Genomic DNA, 12,927 nt, shown 5'->3' on the forward strand with positions numbered 1-12,927 from the left:
TTCAGATTTTTGGACAGCAGACTGGATGATAAGAGCTTCTCAACCGAATAATAACACGCATTTCCCGTATTTATTCTGCGTTTAATTTCCTCCCGAGTGTCATTTATATTTGTTACTGTTGCTCCAAGATATTTTTCAATTTTTCCACCTCTTCGAAGGATAAATGTCCAATTTTTATATTTCCATTTCGTACAATATTCTGGTCACGAGACATAATCATATACTTTGTCTTTTCGGGATTTACTTCCAAACCGATCGCTTTACTTGCTTCAAGTAAAATTTCAGTGTTTTCCCTAATCGTTTGTGTATTTTCTCCTAACATATTCACATCATCCGCATTGACAAGAAGCTGATGTAACCCGTTCAATTCCAAACCCTGCCTGTTATCCTGAACTTTCCTAATGGCATATTCTAAAGCGAAGTTAAAAAATAAAGGTGATAGTGCATCTCCCTAAATGAATAAATTATGTTAGGTGAAGCATAAAATGCGTGCAATTCACTATTGTGAAATTTTCTCCATTCTCCTGTAACCTCATCCCTCTTAGTCTCAAATATTTTCCTAAGTACCTTATTCTGGAACACCCTTAATCTCTGTTCCCCTCTCAAAGTGAGAGTCCAAGTTTCAGAAATATACAGTACATCCGGTAATATAACTGTTTTATAAATTCTTTCAGTTTTTTTTAAAGCAGACTAGATGACAAAACCCTCTCAACCGAGTAATAGCAGTCATCCCGATAATTTTACAAGTTAAAATGTAATGAATCAGTTTCAGAAAATATTCACTTAAAAATACTAGCGTGCTTTCAAAGTTAACTAACCACAAACGTAACAAAAATTGTTTATATGATTCACACAATATTTCGAGGCATGTTTCACTTCATAATAAACTTTTTTCACACTTAAAATTAGGACAAAGAAAATAAGGGTTATGAAACTTGTTTCATGAATGTAAGTTCTAAGCCAACTGAAAATTAATACTAACTCTCACAGTCTTATGAGGAACAAAATTTATTTTTATGAATTCTGACTTGGTAGGCAACAATGAATTAAAGTTATAGGTCAATTGTAAAATCAATAAAATGAAATATTTGAATAGCAATAAAAAATAGCAATATAAAATTACAAAAAAATAAATGGTGGGTGGTAGAAAAATTCTGACTTCATTTTTGGAATGAGCAGATAAAATTACATAAGAAACAGCAGAAATTTTACATTTAACAAAATCACTGTTGACCAGTGTAAAGGCTGGTTCACAATAAACCGGAAACGAGAATCGGAACGAAAACGAAAACGGTAAAATTGTTAAAATGTATACATTTAAATGTGAACATTCACAATTAACGAAAAGCTTGCCGGAGCCCGAGATCGGGAACGGAGAGTTGGCCAAGTTTCAACTTTGGCGTTCACGTTTCCGATCACAGCCCACTAGATTCATTCTATTGCCATCTAAAAGCTATTTTGTCGTCGTATATTTTGTAGCAAGAAGACCGTGACATAACCTATGCATTATTTTGTTCTGTGCTGTGCACCATGGAGCAAATTTTATTTGATGAGATTCTAATATCGAAATAGTCACATTTACGATAAGCGGCGCGCCTCGTATAAAGATGAGAAAATGAAGGAGAATACGTAGCTTTCAATAGCTGCATCTTTGAACACCGATCGGAAGCGAATCATATTTTATTACTGTAGTGGTTGTATTACACACTACATATTCACACTTCAATTCAATAACTACTGTTGTGTTCATTTTTGTTCTATTACAAATATTTCTTCTCTAATTATTTTACGTTATGGTAGACTTAAAATAGGTTGTGATAATAAAGATGCATGGGCATATTTATAGTACCGTACCTAATGAAATGTTTCAGTTGAAATTTCGAAGTTGGTTAATCTGTGTTTATGTTGGCTGCCTTGTACTCATGAGAGAACGCCATTGGTCATTTATACACAAATAACATCAGAATGCCTAATATCGACATTACATATTGCTATTGACATACATATCGATATGCCTAGTCGTCTACGTTCTCAGTTTATTGTGAATAAAAAATTTTCATATTGACGTCATCTGCTTCTCGTTTTCATTCTGGTACTCGTTCCCAGTTTATTGTGAACCAGCCTTAATGGGGGAACGGGAGAACCCCGAGGAAAACCCCAACTGCGATCTTGTCCGCCTCCGGTGTTACTATGATTTGACGGGGAATCGAACAGGACCGCCTACGTAACCGGAGAGGAATAACAAGAGAATACCCGCCCTTTCATTTTGGGGCATATTATTGTTGTCCCTTAGAGCCCGGATAAATGCTGGACTCCACTCTTGTGACCAAGAATCACGCTAAGAGGCGTAGAGGGGCGTGGTGGAATATTATGCATGTCCTGAGACACGAGATTGGGTGGAGGCAAGTGGGAATTTTCACGCTTCGGAAAATTTACGTGGAGGTAGGGATAAGACAGCCGGTTGGTCCCTGGAGTGGGTATGGGCGTGGTGGCGAGGAAAAACCTGACGGGAGCGAAATCGACCCTCGAATGGTTCTGTCCAACGCATGCGGAAAAATATGCGACATCATTCCTGGGAACACACTTCTAAGAACGTTCTCATTTAACTTCAAATACTATTTTATCGCTTCAAATCGAAAGTGCATTATCCTACCAGTGTACCACGCTGTAGTAATTTTCTGCAGATCTGGCTTTCGATACCGCGACCTAGTAAGATAAAGCCTCTGATATTCATTATTTTCTTGAGTTTCAAACTAATTAGAAATATATTGGCTTACAAAATTATAGAAGAAGGAAAGAAAAAACGTATTAATTTGTTAATGACGGAGAAAAATTTACTCCGGCGCCAAGAATCGAACCCGAGATCCCAGTTCTACGCTCTGGGTGATCTGTCACTGAGCTACGCCGAGTCTGAATCCACAGCACCGGATCGAGTCTTTCTCCTTTAGTTTTTTTCCCCCCTTAGTGGTCTTTTTCTCCGTCATTAACAAATATTAACCATAACAGATAATCCTGTAGGACCAAAAATAATCCTTACATAGATTCAAATGTATGAAGTTTACATTGTTTCTTACCATCACGGACTTCCTTTGCCATGTCTAAAACTTTGTGTAGTAAAGAAGGACATCGCGTACGTACTCTTGACATAAATCTTTACAATAACGTGATAATCTTAATGTTATTTGTAATTAACCATAGTGATGGGATACTGTGTTGTATAAGAGCAAATTAAATAGTTTTAATTGTATTTAATAAAAAAATTGTTTAAGAGGTTAGGTACAGCTTATAGCAGTAAAATTTTTGAAAATATTCAACATTTTTTTCCTCCATTATTGTATCTTCTATAATAATGAAAATTGGTTATGTGTAAAACACTGTCTTTCTGCTATATGAAAAAATATATATTCAAAGTTCAAATTGATGGCAGTTTATTGTGCAGTGATGAAGCGTTTCCTTCATAACTCATAAACTTGTTAATTTTTTCATGTTCTCTCTCTTTTATTTTATTGCTGAAAATCATGTTTACAATATCATGATCTTTCAACTACATTTTTTAATAAATAATATTTTTGTTTATTTTGTGTTAGAAGAAAATACTGATATTTGACCATTTTTAAATGAACTTATTTTTTATCAGACAATCTATCGAAGGTAGAGAAGTGATTTTGTATCATATTGTAGATATGACATGCATAAATACACACAAAAAGTTTCATCATATAATGTTACATAGTTTTCGAGTTATGTGGGAAACGCTTCATCACTGCACAGGGAACTGAATTTTGGAAAAAAAAAAAAAAAAAAATGTAAATAATTTTTTTTAATCTTAAAAATATTTTTTTATATAGCAGAAGGACAGTGTTTCACACATACTAATTTCATTGTTGTACAAGATACAGTAATGGAGGGAATAAATGTTGAATATTTCCAAAATTTTACTGCTGTAAGCTGTACCTAACCACTTAATAATAAAAACACTGAATTATCCTATCTTAATTTCCTGTCTTATAAAATGTTTAAAATACCTTCAACTCAACAATTGTCATAGGTTTCCTTCATATAGCCCCACAACCAATAACCTGCTGGGTTAATATCTGGCGATCTTGCAGGCCAAGTTACAAGGAAAGTGCCTACTGATAACACAACCACCAGAAAAATAATAAACAAGAAAACTCGTCATGGTGATGCAAACTTCCCATTTCTTGTGTAATCAGTCATTGTCGGGATGTTTAAGATTCTGTTGAAAATATGAGCAATTAAATTTACCTATTGCTTTAGGAAAAAAAAAAAACATAAAAATGTACACGATGTAAACTAAACAAACTGCCGAAAAATACTAGTGGTAGAACAAAATAATTGAAGAAAAAAGTGAAACAATAATTTTTTCTGTAACTGTCAAGGTTTTCCCAGAAAAAATATGTTTGTAAGTTTATGTTATTTGAAAAAGGATAATTTACTTTGCCCGATAAGTGCGCTGAAGCAGTCGTTTGTTACCCTGCTGTGTATTGATATTGTTGGACACAGTATAGTTGGCAATGGCTTTCACGTTCAGTCCAAATGTAAACAAATAATTAGGCTACTATAAATACTAAAAACATTTTACAAACTAAAAATGAATTTATATGAAATAATTAAATTTTACTAGCAATTTTGTTGAGTAGACCGATGTGCACCTTATATCAGAGGTCTCCAAAAAGCGTATCGTCATTCGTGCACTCGATGCTGCCCGCCGAACACAGTGTGCTGTAAGGCTAGAGTAGGGGGAGAGACTCGTATCTAAACAGATGGGAGCGATCAGTGGGGGATCGCGGCAACGGTCTGCTTATGTTTACAAATAATAACATCAAAAGAATAAGAAATATACGTTTGTATATTATTTTGACATATTGGAGCCCTGCTATTGACACAAGCCATTGCAAATTCAACCTCTTCTGTTCTATGGTGCCTTTCAGTGCCTGGAAAAGATCTTCTCCAGTTGTATTTTGTAATTACATCTAGAAGAGATTCAGACACAGTAAAATGTTCATTAACTCCTTGGATGAAAATGGCTAGGCGAGCTTTGTCATTTCTATCTGTGTTTTCGTCCAATGCATGTGAGTAAGCTACAAACTGGTTAATTGTGGTTTCGACTTCAGATTTAATTACATTTACAATCTTGAAATTCCTTCTCTAAACTGTAATTAGAAACAATTTAATTTTCTTAAACTTTGACTTTGTTTTTGACACAGTATTTTAATAACGTCCTGTATGCACGATTTTACAAATGATGCTTCTGTAAAGGGCTTCATTGATTTTCCAATATTCCAAGCTAAAACATAGTTAGCAAGAAGCTTTTTCTGTTTCAGACTGAGGACACGTGTGTGGCTTGTGTTTGTATTTTCTTGTTTTATATTTATCAAAATATTTGTGGGCCTATGCATTACACCCAAAATGAAATGAAAAACGTGTTTGTCATGCGGAACTGAGTGTAAACGTATTGTAATATACTGATTATTATGTATAACCAACAATTATACAGATAGCCACAAAATAAATTATTTTCACATGTCCAACATGCCTGTAATTGTATGATATTCTTTCTGAAGAGTCGAGTATTGTCGTTGCATATTGAATTTTAACACACGCTTAAGAATTTTCGAACAAATTAAGCATTTCACATTCTCCCCACTAATACAAAAAATTTCTCTTCCTATTCATCCTTGAATGTACTCTGCCCATGATTAGAAGACATTGTGAAACGGTGGAACACTCCGACCAACACAATAATAATGGCAGTCCGCCACTGCTCTTCGTTTGCGCATAAAAATTGAGTACAGTAAAGGTGGGGATGGGTGAGGCGGAGCGCGCTCATTACGTACTGGCTTCGGTTCCGTTCAGGGGCTTACTCGCGAGTACGCTTTTGGAGACGTCTGCCTTATACTATCTATATAATTTTGTCACTGTACATCGTTTAGAATCTCTGTAGTAAATCCTTATAGCTGCTCAAAATTTAATAATGACAATAACATACTCATTAACAAAGAGTTAGATGACGGAAATGATGTTGAGTCCAAAATGAAAGTGATGGCGATTCTGATTTTTATTATTATTATTATTATTATTATTATTATTATTATTATTATTATTATTATTACATTAATAGCATTATTATTACTCCATCATCAAAATTTTAAAAAGTTGTGAAAAGATTCTTGCGAGTAAACAACAATGCCCGTTACTAGAAAGCATATATAAAACAGACTCACCAGTTTTTTATTTAATTACATTCCTGTAAATCATATACAGGGTGTTAGAAAGGTATCCAATATTTTAGGAGGTGCTAGTATGCATCAAAACAAGAAAATAATTTCTAATAAACCTGGGTAATACAACACTTACTTTCTGAGCTCTGAACACTTGTTCATAGGAGGTGCTCAATGTGACGTCCGCTCATGGCAATGCATTCCTCTGCCCCTCGGCGTAAGGAATCACGCACTCTTTGAAATTTGCTTTAATAAGTTAATAAGAAAGTCCTGATAACGATCCCCAGTTAATCTCTGTGGTAGCACGTATGGCCCTATTAATCTATCGCCAAGAACGCCTGCCCATAAGTTGATTGAGAATCGGTGCTGATGCCTTGTTTCTTCAACTGCATGGGGATTTTCATCAGCCTACACATGCTGATTACGAAAATTCACAACACCATCTCTGCTGAACCCCGGTCATATCCGCATCCGGACTTTTGTTTTCAGTATTCCTTGCGACGTATCATTACTCCATGCCAGGGGTGTCAACTACGGTATGATTATCTGGTAGTCTGCTGTATTGTAGGGCAGAAAAATGCATTGCCATGAATGGATGCCACATTGAGCAGCTCCTATGAACAAGCGTTCAGATCTCAGAAATTATGTGTCGTAGGACCCATGTTTATTAGACATTATTTTCTTTTTTTGATGCATACTATCACCTCCTAAAATATTGGATTTTTTAACACCCTGTATGTGTCTGAAGTGGCAATATCGGAGATATTCTTGCCAAATATTCTTCTTTTAGTCCTCAGTTACGACGTTTCTAAGTAATGATTGTAGAAAAATAGTTTTGTTTCATTACACGTATCGTACTCTAAAGGCTGGTTCACAATAAACCGGGAAGGGAAACGACAACGAGAACGGAAATAATGTTAAAATAAATATGTTTATATGTAAGCATTCACAACAGTTAATTGTGAATGCTCACATTTAAATACATTTATTTTAACAATATTTCCGTTCTCGTTCTTCTTCTCGTTTCTGTTCCAGGTTTATTGTGAACCAGTCTTAAGTTGGATCACAGTTAATAACTGATTTTCGCCAAATGAACTTGTTTTTTGCGCAAATGTGACTAATAAAATGAAAATGAATCCCACATAATTTACCAATACAATTATTTTCTGTGTATGTACAATATTGATGTATTTTATTACCGAAAGATGTGCCAAAGTTTCCCGGGAGGTGGGATATCCTGCACCGGTTTGCGACCAACTTGCAGGCCGTTGCGTAGCTCAAAATTTATACTCTAGTTTAGTTGATCCCCCCATCTCTTTATAGCACAACCAACTTCACTTTGAACTCTCGATGTTTACTTCCATAATCTATTTGTGAGATCATTTGTAGAAATTCGAATAGTACATTATGCAATGAGCCTATAATGGTAGTAATTAAGACGCGAGTATGTTTGTTTATGATTATGTGAGGAGCGGAACTGACCTAAATTGTAAGATGTGCGCAGACGCGAACGTATTGATTTTTTCCGAGGAACGAATGTGTCATTGACCTTGATATGATCTAGAGAATAACATGAACATTAATTTTGATATAACCTGGAAAATGATTTAGAATTGAAAAACGAGATGACAAATTGAATTTATTTGAATATTATTTACAATTAACGCTAATTATTATAGCAACAGAACATAACCTTCTGCAACAGTATTGGATTTCCAGTCTCCGTGACGTTTCCCTAGTTGTCTTTCGATTTCATATCCGAGAATAATCGAAAACCTGAACTTTAATGAATAGGTGTACTTTAATGACATGCATTAAAGGACTGCTACTATGTGTATAATTACTACATTTCGGCATGGTCGAGCATAAAAGATATTTTATCTTTTTACATCTACAAGAAATTACACTCATTCATTAAAATATTTTGACTCTGAGAATCTGTTCTTGAGATCAGAACCCTCAGCAATATCTTTTTAAGTGCTGCACGTAATACGCTACCAATGACATCAATAAGCAGAACTCTCACCTGGTGCTAGAAAATGAGTTCAGAGAACCGTTAACGAGTCTCGCCGATTCCAAATACAAAACAGACATTGCAGTGGTTGGTGAAATATGATTACACCAGGACATGCACCACTCTATTTTTATTCTCAAATTCTCTCTCACCTCCCCATTTCTCCATAAAAATCCTCTTCCCCCCCCCCCACTTCACACTCTCAGTATTGCAAACCTTAAGCCTTGAGTTGAGTTTCACAGTAAAGCATTGGGGTCGCGTTGTTATGTCACAAGACGTGCTCAAGGGGTTGCATTCGCAGTAGGGGTTTGCGGAGGTGGTACTAAAATAGAAGAAGATGAAATACATATATATACGTTGAAAAGAAGACGAATGAGGTAAAACAAGCTTAGAGGGAAAAAAAGACTGAAGTGGAAAAGACACACACAATTCAAGGTAAGGATGCTTTGAAAAGATACTCAGAGACTTAGAAAAGCTGTAAGGGGCGGAAATAGGGAGGGAGAATGGACGTTTCGAGGGGGTGACGAGTACGAACATGTAGAGATAGCATACTAACAAGCGAAACGTGAGTGAATTTTTGCTAACTTTAAGACAGAATATAAGATAAAACAAGACGAGTTTATATGACCAAGTTGACAGCAGTATGTTACAAGTGCTGTCAACATTTATCAGAGGAGTATAGTCTTACGTCACATATCTAATTACACAGACGCTGTGCAATCACTGGGGACCGGATTTTTCTGTAATTACATATTATATTCCTTTCAACCTAACCGTAAATGAATAACAAATCTTTGCGAATCTTGTAATTACCATTAAAATATTAAAATCTGATACTACATGTTTTTACAAATTTACCCCACATTACATATTATAACTTGGTATTACATGAATCTACATATCTAGGGGTTTTATTAATTTTTACCTCTCTAAAAGGAAAAAAAAAAAAAAAAAACTTCTGCAGGGGAAGTTTACAATTTTAAATACACAGATTTAAAAAGCCTTTTTACCTACCCAAGAAAGGATATATTTTGGGACGAAACATAACGTCCTTAGTTCCAGAAAGTAATAGAGGCACTCACCCCATACCGTCCACTGCAAATATGAGTGAACAAAAGGCAACCTTTCTCATACAAGTACCTTGTATTGTAAAAGTCACTCAGCGTTGCCTTAATGCGGTGGATGGGACGAGGACGAACTGATTTGTCTCGAACTATAATTGTTCTGCACACGTCTTATCAAGTCGTTCCCATGCAATTTGTAACCTTACCCACCCTCTTCCTAATTCTTACAAGGAAAACCCGTGTCAAGTCTGACATGAGATTTTCAGGTTATTGCTTTTTAGTAGACCTATACGGAAATAGGATTTTCCGACCAATTAGAAAGTATGGTTCTCGGCTGGAATAATCCTACCCTTCTGAATGAGACAGGAATGTCACTTTTCAAACAACAGTTTGTAAATGCCTATAGTTTGAGGTTTTAGTAGGTACTTGTTTCTTACAGAGAGCAACGAAAATGCATATGTCCCATATCTTCTCTTATTTTCTCCTAATCCAGTAAAGCGAAACAGTGCTTGCAGTACTGTTGTGTCATTCATTTCACTCGGTTCTCTAGTTTTAGTACTTACAATACCTATAAAGTACAAGTGAGTTTATCTATTGCTTTTAACTACAATGGCCCCTGTATCTTCAACCCTAACGACAAAAATAAAATCATGGATTGAAATGGACGAAGCTTTCACTACAGATAGAAAAATAGTAACGTGTCAAGTGTGCGGTAAAAAAGTCGGGTGCTCTATGAAATCACAGCTGGAGTGTCTTACCTAACCTATACCTACCAGATATTGATATTAAATATTTTCATGATTTTACAGATTTTGGTACATATTCAGCTTATTTTTCTTACATAAATATGTACACATTTCACACTTTGATATTACATAAAAATCCGGTCCCTAGCAATCACTATCAACAAATTTAACTAAGCTCATTGTTATCATTTACCTTTGATGATTTGTCCGTTAGCCCGATCTTCTTTCCGTTCTTTCAGGATTTTTAGCAAATAAACTCCCCCCCCCCAAGTATGGGGACTTCCTGGTTGTGTAATGACAATGAGCATGCTGCAAGATAAGAGCTTGAGACAACACAGAAAGCGCAAGACTAAGGATATATCCTGACCACATCGTAGACAAATCGAAATATTTTTAAAGTGTTGAATTTTTAAACGCAAAATTATATAAAAAAAATCCTTTTTTCTATTACGCAGGGTGTATCAAAACTTCAGGAATGGATTCCTCATATAGAGAGAAGAAAAAGAATGTATTACATACAACATGAGTCCGAAAATGCGTATTTACAAAATTATCCGGACTTTTATTAAGTTAGTGCATGCCGATAATCCTTGATCGCTGGACTAAAATGCGAGACTCCGGTTACAATTGTTACATGAGTAATCATGTTGTGAATTAAATTGATGTTGATCTGATTACCTCTCAGCACCCAAAAATGATTTCCCATTGTCTAAAAACCCTTTAACGCACATTATCTTGGGCTCTGGATTGGTAGAGGTGGGCCAATTGCTTAACTCTCCTGATTTAAACCCCCTGCACTTTTACATTTAGGGACACTTAAAATCTTTAGTATATTCGACTGCTGTGCGGGATGAATTAATTCTCTTTGTGGCAGACTGTCAGACAGTACGCACTACACCAGGCATTTCCGATCGTGTTCGGCACTTACTGCGATGACGAGCGGAGGCCTGTATTCAGGTTCATCTAATACGTGAAGAGAGCGCTACAACTGGTAATTCTGATACGGTAACTGTATTATTATGAATTTCCGGACCCATGTTGTAATAAACTTTTTTTCCTTCTCTCTATATGATGAATCCATTCCTGAGGTTTTGTCGTCGAGTTTTGATACATCCTGTATTTTTATGCTGTAATGGACAATTCTCTATACAAAAATCTTACAAGTTTTGTTAGAACAAAACATTATCTCTACCTATAACTAACAAGTCAAGCGAAGCAGCTGAGATTTTGAAACACGTGGAAGAATTTATATTATGTATAAAAAAAAATGAAACGAATAGATGACTGAGAACCTACATACTGTAAGATATTATAAACTAAATAGTAATACCGAACGTATACCAAGAACAGATGTATGGCCTATCTCAAAGTACTCTTTAGACGCAAATTTAAGAGAATAAAACCAGCGTTAGACTACGTTCGAAGGCGAAGTTGCCAGTTTTAGATACCACAAATATATACATTCTAAACAGACTTTGGTTTCATCGTTAATAACGTTGGTGACATTAAATCTCAATTTTTCTTTGCAGCGCAATTGTTGTGAGAACCAAAATATTCTTGCTATTTTAAGGAAAATCAAACTTTCACGATTGACGTTTTTAAGGTTAAATCTTTCCTTCTTTCGGCACAAAAATTCTTTAAAGAAAAACAATAGATTACCAATATATTTTTCTTTGACAGCGATATCAAGACTTAAAATAGAATATGTTTTAAATGATAAATCAAGTTGGTACTCACATTCAGAGGATTGTTGTATAGTAATATCTTCTTACCTGCAAAGAAAGCACAAAACGTATTAGTAAACTTACAGATTTATCAGAATGTGATATAGTAATAACTGAGAGCACTAGGACAAATTATATTATTATTATTATTATTATTATTATTATTATTATTATTATTATTATTATTATTATTATTACTTACTTACAAATGGCTTTTAAGGAACTCGAAGGTTCATTGCCGCCCTCACATAAGCCCGCCAGCGGTCCCTATCCTGTGCAAGATTAATCCAGTCTCTATCATCATACCCCACCTCCCTCAAATCCATTTTAATATTATCCTCCCATCTACGTCGCGGCCTCCCTAAAGGTCTTTTTCCCTCCGGTCTCCCAACTAACACTCTATATGCATTTCTGGATTCGCCCATACGTGCTACATGCCATGCCCATCTCAAACGTCTGGATTTAATGTTCCTAATTATGTCAGGTGAAGAATACAATGCGTGCAGTTCTGCGTTGTGTAACTTTCTCCATCCTCCTGTAACTTCATCCCGCTTAGCCCCAAATATTTTCCTAAGCACCTTATTCTCAAACATCCTTAACCTATGTTCCTCTCTCAGAGTGGGAGTCCAAGTTTCACAACCATGCAGAAGAACCGGTAATATAACTGTTTCATAAATTCTAACTTTCAGATTTTTTGAACTGCAGACTGGATGATAAGAGCTTCTCAACCGAATAATAACACGCATTTCCCATATTTATTCTGCGTTTAATTTCCTCACGAGTGTCATTTATATTTGTTACTGTTGCTCCAAGATATTTGAATTTTTCCACCTCTTCGAAGGATAAATTTCCAATTTTGATATTTCCATTTCGTACAATATTCTGGTCACAAGACATAATCATATACTTTGTCTTTTCGGGATTTACTTCCAAACCGATCGCTTTACTTGCTTCAAGTAAAATTTCCATGTTTTCCCTAATCGTTTGTGTATTTTCTCCTAACATATTCAAGTCATCCGCATAGACAATTATTATTATTATTATTATTATTATTATTATTATTATTATTATTCTAATAGTATTGCATCTGACAGTCCCGTTAAGGAGAGGGGCACGGGCTGGAGATTGCTCTCTCAC

The sequence above is a fragment of the Periplaneta americana genome, chromosome 14 (genome assembly GCF_040183065.1).
Source record: "Periplaneta americana isolate PAMFEO1 chromosome 14, P.americana_PAMFEO1_priV1, whole genome shotgun sequence".
Lineage (NCBI taxonomy): Eukaryota > Metazoa > Arthropoda > Insecta > Blattodea > Blattidae > Periplaneta > Periplaneta americana.